We start from the raw sequence: 16781 nt of genomic DNA, 5'->3' as shown, positions 1-16781 counted from the left end.
GGTTCGATCCCTGGGTCAGGAAAATCCCTTGGAGAAGAAAATGACAACCCACTCCAGTGTTCTCGCCTGGAAAATTCCACTGATAGAAGAGTTTGGTGGGCTACAGTCCATGGGGTCGCAAAGAATCAGACATGACTGAGCGACTTCACTTTCATCTGCACTTCTGCAAGGGAGAGTTAGGGACAGAGGGAGAAAGGGAGTACTATACCTCAATGCTTGGAAAATAACAATAACATAAAAGTTATAATCTATTAGTCAAATGTCTTGATTTAGAATTGCAATAGCAACCTAAAGATAAACATACATGCTTCTAATTACACCAAAACATCTAAACATTTAAATTCTGATTTTACATAGGTTAAGTATGGATAAGGACTTCCCTAGAGGATTTGGTTAGTTTTGAAAAGTGCAAGAGTCAATAAGGTTGTCTGGTCATTGTATAAAACCTTTAGTACCTGGTGAGATATATATCATTTAAGATATATTGTAAAGTTAATAAAACAATGAAGTGAAACTTTGGAAAATTGAAAATATTCACAAATGTTGCTCATATCAGAACTTTATAGCATGATTTTCTACAAGCTGTGCTTATGAAGTGCTTCCCTGCTGGCTCAGATGATAAGGAGTCTGCCTGCAAATGCAGGAGACCTGAGCTTGATACATGGGTCTGTAAGATGCCCTGGGGAAGGAAATTGCAACCCATTCCAGTAACAATTATACATAAGTTTAAGATTCTTTATTAACAATTTATTTTTAACTGTCAAATGTTTTGTCTCCTTTTTTCTTCTACTAAGTCATGACTTAGATATTCCCTTCAACTTCATCCAGTCTACAGTTTTAGTCTACAGTTTTAGATAAACCATTCAATTTATAAAAAAAGAAAATATATATATATATCCATATTTTATTCTTGAAATTTCATATTTGTTCTCATTTTTTCATATTTATTTTATTGCTATTTAAATATTTCTTCTTTATTTCTTTGGGTGATTTTAAGTCAATTGCTTCATATTCTACATTCCTTCTAATAAGATACTCTTTGTTGAGTCTTTTAACTGATACTCATAGTACTGGGCTATCTCATGAACTTCCTCATATTTAATCACAATGCCTAGAACTTTCTCCCACTGCATATATGGAATAGATTTGAGTTTGCATTTACCATCATTCTATAAAATGTATTACTAAAAAACATGTTTCAGCAGCTGGTTTTATGGTTATGAAGGAAGACTATAGACTGCTTAAAGCACAGTCTCAAGCTTCATTTCAGAGCAACTTTTGCCCTGTCCCCAGCTAAGTGCCAGTTGAGCATTCTTGATTCCCTGAACATTAATTAAAATGTAATATTAAGAACACAGCAAAATGCATGAGAGACTCATCAATGTGATCTCTACTTCACTTGAAGGAAGAAAAGAAGGATTGGACTTTGAGTAAATACTCAGCAACTGTCTTAAGTTCTAAATAAACATTCAAGCTGCTTACCCTAGAATTTGTCTATATCATGTTTATATCCTCTGTTTTGAAGACATTCTTTCTTAGTAGCTTCCAGGTAGCGCTAGTGGTAAAGAACCCACCTGCCTATGCAGGAGACATAAGAGAAGCAGGTTCGATCCTTGGGTTGGAAGATCCCTTGAAGGAGGGCATGGGCATCCACTCTAGTATTCTTGCCTGGAGAATCCCATGGGCAGAGCATCCTGGTGGGCTACATTTTATTCTAAACGTTGGTTATTAATTATTAGTGGATGAAGAAATTAATAAAGTTATTTAACATTATGATTTAAAGATACAGCATTATAAAGAGGCAGTTTTGCGGGTGTGTGTGACAAGTAGCTTCTTTCACTCTCATGTTATTTCAACAATAGAAGCATTAGGGAGAGATACTGAAATCACAGCACACAAGACTTGCATGTTAGAAACACTGATATCTTTGAAGAATAAATGACATAATTTGAAATATACATATGTAGTTCATTCTACGTTATATATATTTTTTCCTAATAGACCCTTAAGTTCTTCACATGTCTTATTTCAGTTTCATGTGCCAATTGTAATGACTGTTCCTATTCACTGAAGTTTTATCAATTTGAAACTTTTAAAAATATTTTAAATACAAAGTTTGATCATATTATAATTTGTGAATTGGTTGTTAAGCAAATAGTTAATTCATTCCTTTAGCTTTACTAATATCATAGTCAAACTCTCTGAACCAGAAAACTCTGTAATAATTTTGAACTGCTGTGTAATTTGAACATGTTATTTAACTCCTGTATGCTCAGTTTCCTCATCTGAAATGAGTGCACATATAACACTTAATTGCTATGATTTAGCTTTTATTGTTATTAATCTAAATTTACAATATAATAAATAACTATTTTTATATTCCCCAAAACTAAATTTGTTGACTTCTTTCAACCCAACAGTCATAATGTCATTTTTAAAATTAAATTTACCAACAGTATCCCTGCCTTTGGACTTCTGTGCAAACTTATTGTTCCCCGAGTTAAACATCTTCTTACTTTAATAGCTTAAGTGCCTTCTGCTTCCCTGACCAGCTATTACAGTATTAGATAATGAAATTTGTTCTAAGATGCTCAGATTTAAAGAAAGTAATGATCATGCTGCTCATGCAAAATGGAACTCTAGAGCTTAATGTACACAAATGGCAAAAGAAAATTATCTCTTGCAATCGTCTGGTATAAAAATCTGTAGAAAGCAACACTGTGATAGCAAGATATTTTTGCACAAGAACTCCTGAGTAAGCATGAAGTATACAAATACATAGAGTGTGGCACAGAAAAAAGCAAGATTTGGAGGATTACAAACAAGGAGTTCTGGAGAAAGGAATGGCATAGTATGTAAGAATATCTACAACTGACATGAATGTTTAATAAAGGGTAACCACAACAAAGGGTGTTTGTAATAATCAGATGGTTAGGATGACTCATTCTGGGACTCAATCACCTTTTCTCTAGACCACCCTAAGGTCTGTCCAGTAGGTAAGTTAATAATGGAATTGTGAGATGAATGTTATGAAATAGTTCAACAACCCAGGTTTCTCCTCACCATTTCTGACCTACCAGTCTGCCTCCGCACTGTATTCCTAACCTGTGAAATTAAGAGATAGATACTGAGTCTCTGCTCTGACACTTCTCTCTGACAAACCAACCATCACTAATGATAGATTGATTACATCAGAATCTTCCACTATATAGAGGGCACTTTCTTGGGATCCAGATATTTATTCCCTGTCTATGAGGTTGCACAGTCGGACATGACTGAAGCGACATAGCAGCAGCAGCAGCAGCAGCAGCAGCAGCAGCAGCAGCAGCAGCAAAGTGCTACAGAGTAATAGCAAGATGGAGTATGTCTGAAACTCAGAGGATTCCCTGGGTTGCCCATTAGCACTTCTATGTTAGATCACTTATGGAATGAAATGGAATTGTATCATTGATGGAGCACAAGAACCACATCCAGCTGTACTGTTGAATGAAACCAAAGGCAATATAGACAGATAGTGGAAGAGCATTTCACTTGACAGTCATTACAGATTCTTGTCCAGTTGCAGAAATATGAGCCATAATGGCTATGAATACTTTTCTTCTTTATTATGTATGTAATTTTTGTATGTTAACTCCTTTTCCTCTACCTTTTCTGTAATACTACATAAAGTACATTGATGGTGGTGTTACTGATTTTATCCTTAAATTATATCAAAAGAAAAGTTTGAATTAGAAAAGCAATGACTATCATTAAGATATATATATATATATATATATATATATATATATATATATATATGATATATATGATATATATAGATATATCCGAGTCTTCCATTTTGGGGGAGAAACAGAGAAGGTATTTTGAGTAAGGGTGGATACATAATATTAGACAGAGAGGCAATATGACACTATTTTTGTTGTTGCTTGGAAAGTAAATATGCAGAGATCCTTAACAATGAGTATCCAAAGGAATGGACTGTATTGGATGTTTTCCCTCCATATTCTGCCTTGCACCTCAGGTGCAAAAACCAAGAAATTAGATTTCCTAGAATCCACTTGGAATCAGAATTCTAGCTATCTTCCATCACTTGGAAGCATATGCATACAGACCTGGAGTTTTGCTTATGGCTTTTAAACATGTTGAGAATCATCCGCTTAGTACTGTAGATACGAAGACCATTAAAGACAATTTCTTAATTCTGTCACTTTTAGATCTTCAACATTTGTGTAAGTCTCCAATTATCTGTACTATTTTATTCTACATAATATGAATGGAAAGTATATGCTTCACTTAAAAGCTATATACAGAGTGAAAAAGGACTTCTCCAGTGGCCCAGTGGTAAAGAATCCACCTGCCAAAGCAGAAGATGCAGGTTCTATCCTTGGGTCAGGAAGATATCCTGCAGAAGGAAATGACAAATCCACTGCAATATTCTTGCCTGGGAAATTCCATGGACAGTGGAGCCGGGCAGGCAGCAGTCCATGGGGTCACAAAGAGTCAGATATGACTAGTTACTAAGCACAGAGTAACATTGAGCAAAAGGCTCTAGATAAGTCATATGAGTATTAAACTTGGGTGACCCAAATAAAATTTGAGTTTTGCTAGTTTACTTTTCTTTAAAATATTATAGTCACTTAACAATATAACTTTTATGAAGATACATCCTTGCTAAGTTTATCAGAAATTTTGATCATGAAGATTATAAAAATATAAGATCTCCATGGGTTAAATTAGAAAACCGAAGCCTATGGAAGTTGTGGAACTAGCCCAACGTGGAATTTATTTAGTGGTGACTGATAGTATAGCTCATTTTTGTAATTTTATTCCAGGTCCCTTTGGAAGTTACTGCTAACTTAACAACAAAACAAATACTGGTCATTAACTATAAATAATTAAATGACATGCCAAAATTTCTTGTCATCACAATGTTGGATACAGAAAAAAGTAGGAAGTGTGTCTTTTAAATGCACTAGAAAGAAAGGATATCAGCAACCTTTATAGAAGAAATATTGAAAATGCAAGAGATAATGTGAAAGTAATTTTTAAAGACTGTCATTTTTAAATTCACACCCCAGACTCTGATTCAGTTCAGTTCAGTTCAGTCGCTCAGTCTTGTCCGACTTTTGGCCACCCCTGAATCACAGCACTCCAGGCCTCCCTGTCCATCACCAACTCCCGGAGTTCACTCAAACTCATGTCCATCGAGTCAGTGATGCCATCCAGCCATATCATCCTCTGTCGTCCCCTTCTCTTCCTGCCCCAAATTCCTCCCAGCATCAAAGTATTTTCCAATGAGTCAACTCTTTGCATGAGGTGGCCAGAGTAGTGGAGTTTCAGCTTCAGCATCATTCCTTCCAAAGAACACCCAGGACTGATCTCCTTTAGGATGGACTGGTTGGATCTTCTTGCAGTCTAAGGGACTCTCAAGAGTCTTCTCCAACATCACAGTACAAAAGCAGCAATTCTTTGGCCCTCAGCTTTCTTCACAGTCCAATTCTTACATCCATATATGACCACTGGTAAAACCATAGCCTTGACTAGACGAACCTTTGTTGGCAAAGTAATATCTCTGATTTTCAATATACTACCTATGTTGTATAACTTTCCTTCCAAGGAGTAAGTGTCTTTAAATTTCATGGCTGCAGTCACCATCTGCAGTGATTTTGGAGCACAGAACAATAAAGTCTGACACTGTTTCCCCATCTATTTGCCATGAAGGGATGGGACCAGATGCCATGATCTTAGTTTTCTGAATGTTGAGCTTTAAGCCAACTTTTTCACTCTCCTCTTTCACTTTCATCAAGAGGCTTTTTAGTTCCTCTTCACTTTCTGCCATAAGGGTGTTGTCATCTGCATATCTCAGGTTATTGATATTTCTCCCAGCAATCTTGATTCCAGCTTGTGCTTCTTCCAGCCCAGAATTCCTCATGATGTACTGTGCATATAAGTTAAATAAGCAGAGTGACAATATACAGCCTTTATGTACTCTGATTACAGAATCACAAAGTATACATTTAGAAACTAAAACTGGAATGGCAATATTTCTCAAGTAAGAGGATGAGAGTAGAGGTACAGTCTTAAAAACATGGAATTAGCTGTTACATACCCCAGAAAATAAGGATGGAGAAATGGTGCAGCCAGTTCATCAGATAACTTTATCACTTACATATTCATTTTACACATTATTTGGCTTTAGGACAAAAAATTTAGTTGTAAAAAATATTTCTTTCATATTGACAAAGCCTTGGGCACCAAGAGAATCAAGACTAACTACAGTATATATGTATAAATCTAACTAATTGAGCACAAATTTTTAAATAATATTTACTTTCTCACAGATATTGGTCCAAATGTACAGTTCTGCTATCTTTTTCCAGAAATATATATTTTATTTGTATGTTTTCATGAAATACATAACCTTCATATTTGAAGTTAACATGAATAGATTTGTCCCAAATAACAGAATATTTTGCACACATCTAAATTGTTAGATTACTTAAGCTGTGGTACATATACACAATGGAATATTATTCAGCCATTAAAAAGAATATATTTGAATCACTTCTAATGAGGTGAATGAAACTGGAGCCTGTTATACAGAGTGTAGTAAGCCAGAAAGAAAAACACCAATACAGTATACTAATGCATATGTATGGAATTTAGAAAGATGATAATGATCACCCTGTATGTGAGATAGCAAAAGAGACACAGATTTATAGAACAGTCTTTTGGACTCTGTGGGAGAGGGAGAGGGTGGAATGATTTGGGGGAATGTCATGGAATCATGTATAATATCATATAAGAAACGAATTGCCAGTCCAGGTTCAATACAGGATTCTTGGGACTGGTGCACTGGGATGACCTGGAGGGATGGTACAGGGAGGGAGTGGGAGAGGAGTTCAGGATGGGGAACACGTGTATGCCCATGCCAGATTCATGTTGATGTGTGGCAGAACCAATACAATATTGTAAACTAATTAGCCTCCAAGTAAAATAAATATATTTAAATTAAAAAGAAATAAATAGATAAAAATAAAAATATTAATCAAAATTTTGTTATCTATCAAGAATGTCTTAAAATTTTGAAATATAATTAAATTTAGCCTTTGTTATATTTATTTAAATTGTTAGAGATATTAATATAATATGTCTAAAAGGAACATCTCTGAAAGGAACTGAGGTTTTTAGACACTTGTGGCCCCAATTAACACACCAACAAATATTTGAATAGTTACCTAAGCCACATACTAGTACTAATGATTAGAAATTACTCCTTTCACATTTTAATTAATTTTATTAAACCTAAATATTTCATTAAAATATATTGACATTTTCAGCATTATGAATTTCTTAGCTTAGGAACCTTAAAAAATAATAGCTGTAGGTCAAATATACATTATATTGCTTTATTGCAAGTGGTAGGAAGCAGAATCAAGTAGTAGGGTGAGAGGAAAAAGGGATGAAGACATGGAAGGAGAGAAAACATGAAAGAAAGTATGTAACAAGCCCAGCTTCATCAGAAAGTGCATCTAGTTGGCTGTCACAGGCAAGATTTCACTGAAGTCATTTGGAAGCACTGTCTGAAATCACTCCTCAGCAGCAAAGGGAAACTAATGAATCCACCATCTCATTATCTGCACTGCAGTTCATCAGAGCACATCCAAGAGAGAGGAGAGGACCTGAGGTTGAGCAGAACTATCACATGTGGCCTCTGTGTGCAGGACTAAGTCCTCTTTGCAGGGAGATTCTAATGTGGACCCTTGCTTCAAAAGCTACTAAGAATTTTAAAGTAGTTCTGCAGAGAGGTACCCAGATATAGGGTCCTTCTGAGCACAGAACCCTGAGGGGCTACACAAGTCACACAGGCATGCAGCCATCTCTGCTAAGGGGTACTACCTGATGTTGTCAATTGCTGGGTGACCATCTTAGAGAATTACAACAATTTTCTCCTTGACCATACTCCAGACAGGCTCCTTTCAGGAGTCTTCTCCACTAGGCTTTAAATATGGGCTATAAAGAATTACACAAACATTTATTTACAGCCACATGCCCATAATGACCCCAGTTCAGTTCAGTTCAGTCGCTCAGTCATGTCCGACTCTTTGTGACTCCATGAATCGCCACACGCCAGGCCTCCCTGTCCTTCACCATCTCCCGGAGTTCACTCAGACTCACGTCTATCGAGTCTGTGATGCCATCCAGCCATCTCATCCTCTGTCGTCCCCATTTCCTCCTGCCCCCAATCCCTCCCAGCATCAGAATCTTTTCCAATGAGTCAACTCTTCACATGAGGTGGCTAAAGTACTGGAGTTTCAGCTTTAGCATCATTCCTTCCAAAGAAATCCCAGGGTTGATCTCCTTCAGAATGGACTGATTGGATCTCCTTGTAGTCCAAGGGACTCTCAAGACTCTTCTCCAACACCACAGTTCAAATGCCTCAATTCTTCGGCGCTCAGCCTTCTTCACAGTCCAACTCTCACATCCATACATGACCACAGAAAAAACCATAGTCTTGACTAGACGGACCTTAGTCGGCAAAGTAATATCTCTGCTTTTGAATATACTATCTAGGTTGGTCATAACTTTTCTTCCAAGGAGTAAGCGTCTTTTAATTTCATGGCTGCAGTCACATCTGCAGTGATTTTGGAGCCCCCCAAAATAAAGTCTGACACTGTCTCCACTGTTTCCCCATCTATTTCCCATGAAGTGATGGGACCAGATGCCATGATCTTCGTTTTCTGAATGTTGAGCTTTAAGCCAACTTTTTCACTCTCCTCTTTCACTTTTATCAAGAGGCTTTTTAGTTCCTCTTCACTTTCTGCCATAAGCGTGGTGTCATCTGAATATCTGAGGTTATTGATATTTCTCCCGGCAATCTTGATTACAGCTTGAGTTTCTTCCAGTCCAGTGTTTCTCATGATGTACTCTGCATACAAGTTAAATAAGCAGGGTGACAATATATAGCCTTGACACACTCCTTTTCCTATTTGGAACCAGTCTGTTTTTCCATGTCCAATTCTAACTGTTGCTTCCTGACCTGCATACAGGTTTCTCAAGAGGCAGGTCAGGTGGTTTGGTATTTCCATCTCTTTCAGAATTTTCCACAGTTTATTGTGATCCACACAGTCAAAGGCTTTGGCATAGTCAAAAAAGCAGAAGTAGACGTTTTTCTGGAACAGTTTCATTTTTTCGATGATCCAGCGGATGTTAGCAATTTGATCTCTGGTTCCTCTGCCTTTCACAAATCCTGCTTGAACATCTGGAAGTTTTCAGGTACTGTTGAAATCTGGCTTGGAAAGTTTTGAGCATTACTTTGCTAACGTGTGAGATGAGTGCAGTTGTGTGTAGTTTCAGCATTCTTTGTCATTGCCTTTCTTTGGAATTGGAATGAATTTCCCTAAGTGCTTCTTAAATTCCATAAGGTAACAAACCCAGAAGGTTTTCCTATGAACCTCCCTCAGTCTCTTGGTGATGTCCAACTTTTTGTGACCTCATGGATAATGCATAGACCACTAGGCTCTCCTGTCCATGGAATTCTTTAGGCAAGAAAACTGGAGTGGATTGCCATTTCCTCCTCTAGGGACAAAACCCATATCTCCTGCTTTGCAGGAAGATTCTTTACCACTGAGCCACCTGGGAAGCCCTAAACCAACACTCACTTCCCACTTTTTTTTTGTTTTCCCTCCTCTGACTCCATAGAGATTCTGATCACCCTTTTTCCTACTCCCCCATCCTTTCTTTAAAATGTTCAGTTACCTCTGTAAAAATTAAGGCTGAATTCAGTTCATGCTGAACTCTGTTCACTGTTGCATTTGTAATTGTGCTAAGTCTTTTCAATCGTGTTTGTCTGTTTGTGACCCTATGAACTATAGGCCTCCATGCTCCTCTGTCCATGGGATTCTCCAGGCAAGAATAATGAATTATATTGTCATGCCCTTCTCCAGGGGATCTTCCCGACCCAAGGATCAAACCTGTGTCTCTTCCACTTTCTGCATTAGCAGGTGGATTCTTTACCACTGACACCAAGGAAGACAAATGTAATAGAGAAGAACAAATTTGGCTCTGTCTATTTTCATCTTTGTGCTCTGTGGCTTGTGCTTAATCATGCATAGATATTGCTCATTTGCTGGAGGTATGTAAAAATGTCAAAACCTGATTTATGGGGATAGTTTCAAGATAAAAAGGATTCCAACACCAAGAAGTTTGCAACAACTAACCATGCCCATATGTCACCTTGCCTTTAAGTGTTTTGCTGAAACCCTTTGAGGAGTTTGGTGTTTGGGAGAAATGAGGTATCTATGTCCTAGTATGAAATAAACCTATCTCTTCTCAAAAGTTTGATGTTTTGGTACTTTTTGGCCTAACTGTGCATAGGACACAGAAACATGCATTCAGTAACACAATAAAAACAGTAATGATGAAGATAATACTGTTGTTCATAGATCACAACCTTGTCATGATGAAGGGACTTGTGAAACTCAGTGAAGATACAAGCTGAATGTGCAGAGCCTCCAAGACAGACTGGTAATAGTGAAGAATTCTGAAAATGTTAGGTCCATAAATCAAAGTATATTGTACATGGTCAAGCAGAAATTGGAATGACTGAACATCAACATCTTAGGAATCGGTGAACTAAAATGGATGAGAATGTGCAAATTTAATTCAGATCACCAGTATCTATTACTGTGGGCAAGAATCTCTTATAAGGAATGGATTAGTTCTAAGTCAGCAAAAGAGTCTGCAATATCATGGTAATCCAAGTCTATGCTCCCATCACTAATGCTGAAGAAGCTGAAGTTGACTGTTTCTGTGAAAACCTACAACATCTTCTAGATCTAATGCCAAAAAGAGATATCTCTTTCATCATAGGGGACTAGAAAACAAAAGCAGGAAGATGAGAGATACCCAGAGTCACAAGTTTAGCAACTATAGCTTTGGAATACAAAATGAAGCAATGCAAAGGCTATTAGGTTTCTGTCAAGAGAACAAGCTGGTTATAGCAAACACCCTTTTCCAACAAACAAAGAAACAGCTCTACACATAGACATGGGATGGTCAATAGCAGAATCAGAGTAATTATATTTTTTACAGCCAAAGATGGAAAAGTTCTATACAGTCAGCAAAATGGGACCTGGAGCTGACTGTGGCTCAGATCATAAGCTCCTTATCACAAAATTCAGGCTAAAAATGAAAAAAGTAGAGAAAACCACTAGCTCCTTCAGGTATGACCTCAGCCAAGTACTTTATGATTAGACAGTGGAGGTGACGAATAGATTCAAGTGACCACACCATCATGACCAAAATCACCCCATAGAAAATTAAATGCAGGAGGGCAAAGTGGTTTTCTTCAGAGGCTTTATAAATAATTGAGGAAAGAAGAGAAGTGTAAGGCAAGGGAGAAAGGGAAAAATGCATCCAACTGAATGCAGAATTCCAGAAAATAGCAGAGAGCAATAAGAAGGCCTTCTTAACACCTGTGGTGGATTCATGTTGATATATGGCAAAACCAGTACAATTTTGTAAAAAAAAAAAAAAAAGAACAGAAATAGAGGGAAAAAATAGAAAGAGGAAAACTAGAGACTTCTTCAAGAAAAATAGAAACATGAAGAAAAAAATTCATGCAAAAATGGACACAGTAAAGGATAGAAACAGTAAGGATTTAACAGAAGCAGAAGAGATTAAGAGATGGCAAGAATACACTGAAGAACTATACAGGAAAAGTATTAGTCACCAGATAACCACAATGGTGTGGCCAATCACCTAGAACCAGATATCCTGAAAGGTGAAGTCAAGTAGATCTTAGGAAGCACTGCTATGAACAAAACTAGTGGAGGTGATGGAATTCCAAATCCTAAAACATGATGCTGTTAAAGTGCTGCACTTAATAGATCAGCAAATTTGGAAAACTCACCAGTTGCCACAGGACTTAAAAGGTCAGTTTCCATTCCAATCTCAAAGAAGAAAAATGCTAAAGAATGTTCAAGTTATCATATAATTGGGCTCATTTCACAAGATAGCAAATTATCTCAAAAGCCTATAAGCTAGGCCTCAGCAGAATATGAACTGAGTAGTTCTAGATATAAAAGATGAGTTTCAAAGAGACAGAGGAACCAGAGATCAAATTGTCAACATTCACTGGATCATGGAGAAAGAAAGGGAGTTCCAGAGAAACATCTGCTTCTGCTACACTGACTATAACTGACTGTATGGATCACAACAAAATGTTGCATATTCTTAAAGAGATGGGAATACCAGAACACTAGGCATGCCCCTCAAGAAACCTGTATGCAGGTCAAGAAGCCACAGTTAGTATTGGGCATGGAACAACTGATTGGTTCCAAACTGGGAAAGGAGTATAAAAAAGCAGTATATTGTCATCCTGTTTATTTAACTTATATGCAAACACATCATGTGAAATGTCAGTCTGGATAAATCACAAACTGGAATCAAGACTGCTGGGATAAATAACAACAGCCTCAGATAGGGAGATGATACCAACCTAATGGCAGAAAGGGAAGAGGAACTGAAGAGCCTTTTAATGAGGCTGAAAGAGGAGAGTAAAAAGGTTGACTTGAAACGCAGCATTCAAAAATCTAAGATCACGATATCCAATGCCATCACTTTACGGCAAATAGAAAGGGAAAACGCTGAAGCAAAGACAGCCTTTATTTTCTTGGGCTCCAAATCACTACAGATGGTGACTGCAGCCATGAAATTAAAAGATTATTGCTCTTTGGAAGAAAATGCATGATAAACCTAGACAGCATATTAAAAGTAGAAACATCACTGCTTATAAAGGTTTGTATAGTCAAAGCTATGGTTTTTCCAGTAGTCACATATGGATGTGAGCATTGGACCATAGAGAAGATGGAGTGTTCAAGAATTGATGCTTTCAAACTGTGGTCCTGGAGAAGACTTTGAGAGTCCCTTGGACACCAAGAAGATCAAATCAGTCCTAAATGTTTATTGGAAGGACTGATGCTGAAGCTGAAACCCCAATACTCTGGCCACCTGACGCAATGAGACAGCTCATTGGAAAATCCCCTGATGTTGGGAAAGATTGAGGACAAGAAGAGAAGGGGGTGACAGAGGATGAGATGGTTGGATGGCATCGCTGACTCAAAGGACATGAATTTGAGCAAACTCTGGGAGATAGCGAAGGATAGGGAATTTTGTTGTGCTACACGCCATGGAGTCACAAATGGCTGGACATAACTTAGCACCTGAACAGTAACATGATCATAATCTTATACTGCATGCTAAAATCTTTCCTAATCACACTAACCAGTGTCCAGCTTTTTTAGCTTTTATAACAGACACCAAAACTGTTGAGCAGTAGTAAACTATGACCCTGTGAATCTGGGGTGGCCATCAGTCAAAATCCATTACCCTGGAAGACTGGTTTCTGAAACAGCAGCTTTTAAATTAGATGGAAATTGTTACTTTTGCATATCTCTTCTGTTAGTTTCTTAATATTTTCTTAAAATGTTCATTATTGTTAGTTTTTCATTGAGTATATTCTGTAAGTCAATCACTGGCAATTATGAAAAGTTAGGAACACATTTACCTTATTGGATTTCCAAGAAGCAGAGTCACTTTTGACTTACATAAAATTCATTTCCAAATCTGTCTGTCTCACCTTTGAAACATAGCACATTTTTCAGACAATATTGGTAAAGTGTAATGGCACTGAAACATCAAGAATAATTTGTCTTAAAGCTTCTACATGATTAAAATATTTATGTAATTTTCCCACTATACTTCTTAATATAATTTTAGAAGTTGACCTTTACAGTTTCTGGCATCAGCCTTAGTTGCCATATAAACAGCAAATTTTTTTCTGTTTTAATCATTCTCCATATATTTTAAATATAGCTTCAACACATTAAAAAGTGATGTCTTTTAATATTTATACCAAACAAGTGTACAGGATCAATCTGAATAATTTGGATATCATTTAAATCAAAATTAGACATGTTGAGCATTCAAAACATTTACAAAACTACTATATATGCATGGAGACATAGTTGAAACTCAATGTGCAATTCTATAAATGACAGGAAAAATATTTAGTTTATGTCTGTTTGTTTTCACTATTAATTCACTCCTGCCCAGTTTGAAGTGTTTAACAAATTAAGCTGTCAATATGCTTCTTTACTATTGCAAGCTCCATCTATAAGGGCATTTCCTTGTATCATAGTTTTCTGTTGGCATCACAACCTTGATTATAACTATTGAATAATTTATCATACTTTATAAAGTGTTTTCTATTACCCTTAAAAACTGCTGTCTCTAAGATACTTTGTATAACAATATCAAATTTCAATTAGATAAGTTAGGGCTAGTTTAAAGTTTCACAATTGTCTTTAAAAGAGGAAATTAGAAGTGAAAAGAAATACTGAATGTTTGAGAACACCATTCTCATACATGTAAACTGTTTACAAATCTATGAGGTGAACCTCAGCCTAGTCTCAATTGTCTTGATTTCAAAATTATTTTTTTTTCTCTGTAATTCATTTTGCTCATCACTGCCTTACTGATAGTATATTTCTCTAACTAGACTCACTGTCAGAACTTTATGTCTTCAGCACCTTCTCTGATTTAAGATAGTAACTTCCAGAAACTTTTTTTTACTGTACTTTTTATATCAATAAATTTAAATGAATTTGCTGAAATGTCACTTAAAATATCTCGTTATGACTGAGATGTATTTTAACTGGTTTGACATTGTGCAAGAAGATGTTTAGTTTTTTAAAAGGAGTATTCTAAGCAGAAGTTACATTGAGAAAGCATCACCTATCTGGGGTATTATATTTTTAATTTTAGCTGTCAATGATCAATGTCTTGTATAACCACAGAGAAAGCCAAGGACAGAAAGAAAACATAAGATCAGAAAGAGAATAAAATGATTTTTTTTTTGTCATTTGGTTTAAACTTACCATGCTCTTCCCAGTTGAGAAAATATTGCTCAGTGAAATGACATCATATGTGATTTCATAACTAATAGAAGGAAAAACAGACAGAAAAACAATTTAGAAAAAGCATGTTTTGTTTGGTTAATAAAAAGATGAAACCAATAAATATATGAATGGAGAAATGTAGGTAGTCAACATGAAGGGGACTTCGCAGGTGGCTTAGTGGGTAAAGAACCTGCCTGCAATGCAGGAGACACAGGAGACATGGGTTTGTATTCCTGGGTTGGGAAGATCCCCTGGAGGAAGGCACAACTATCCACTCCAGTATTCCTGCCTGGAGAATCCCATGAACAGAAGAGCCTGGAGGGCTACAGTCCATAGGTTGCAAAGAGTTGGACATGATTGAAGGGACTGAGCATGCACAAATGAATATGAGGTATTGTCTATTTTTAGACATTTAGGGAAGGATCATAGAAACTGACTCAGCATAACAGAACATTTACAAACAAGAGACAATCTGTTTTCCACTATTGATATATCCATCAAACTAAAAATCCTGTCCTTAAATGCTAAAACTTTTTGATTTTATTTATTTTCAATAATTTTTATCTAGATTTTTACTTCAGCATAATTGACTTCCATTTATTTTCAAAGTAGGCAAAATTTTTTTTCTGAAATATAAAACTTCAAACTTGAGCTGTGTGTTACTGGCAAGTCGGTTTCCATAGACTTATTTTAAATGAGTTCTGACTCATTTTATTATCTCTAAAACATGATAATTCTGTTATGTGCATAATCTTGGATTTCTGCTCGTTTGTTGACTATGGGTTAAATTTTCTGTCTGTTTGCAAATGTAGTCTCTCTCAAAATAGACAGTGTAAAGGGGCATTAGCTCATTTTGAATGGAGTTACTTATTGAAATTTAACCAAAGCACATTAGTTTAATTCAAACACCTTATGTCATAAATTAAATATTTACAATTAAAAAGGTGATATTGAGCATATGCTATATTTCACAATATACTAAGGGCTGAAACGAATGTGAATAAAATATGACCCCTGTTCTAAGGAAGATAAAAAGTGAATGTCAGCCTGTGTTACATTTGTTCATATGCATTAAGTGTTAATATTTTAGGGGCAGTGGAGGCTGAACCAGAAGATATAACCTTAAAGGAAAAACAAACAGTATAGCAATTTTATTTTAGGGTAAATAACAATTTACATTTTAACTTGGTTTACCCTAATTTTCATGGCCTATGAATAATTAATTTATCATGTTAACATAGTATTCAAATGTTTCTGGTTTCTAGCTGCACCTACCTTCAAAATATTATCTCTGGATACCTTCAGAATCTTACCTGGTTATTTATGAACATTTTCCAATGCTACCTCTTCTGCCCACAGGAAACAGTTGTGATCCTAGCACAATACTTAACACAGCCTTAATCTATCGCTCCAGTCCTTCATTTAAGTTCATTGCCTGGAATGTCCTCAGCTATTTAATGGCAACTTTTCTTGATTTTACGAACTGAGGTGGCTACACAAAGGTGGTGTGTCTTTATACACATAACGCTGGTAGCTCTCAAACTACCAAATTGTTATCACATGTTTCGGTATACTCAGTATGTTCAAGCTCTGCTGGGCCTTTTCACAAGTCAACCAACCATTCCCATATTACATCACATGCAAAAACAGCAGGGCAACCAAAAAGGTGCAATGTGACAAAAACCATTTCAGGTTCTCTTGACAGCTTATTTTCCCGAGGCGATTACAATTTATAGAGTTGGGTTTGGGATGTAGTTAACGTGACAAACAATCTCTTCCTTCCTGTTTCCTTCCCTCAAGGCACAGATATTTAAACTC

Source organism: Budorcas taxicolor, chromosome 14 (genome assembly GCF_023091745.1).
Source record: "Budorcas taxicolor isolate Tak-1 chromosome 14, Takin1.1, whole genome shotgun sequence".
Classification (NCBI taxonomy): Eukaryota; Metazoa; Chordata; class Mammalia; order Artiodactyla; family Bovidae; genus Budorcas; species Budorcas taxicolor.
This window is presented reverse-complemented; position numbering follows the sequence as displayed.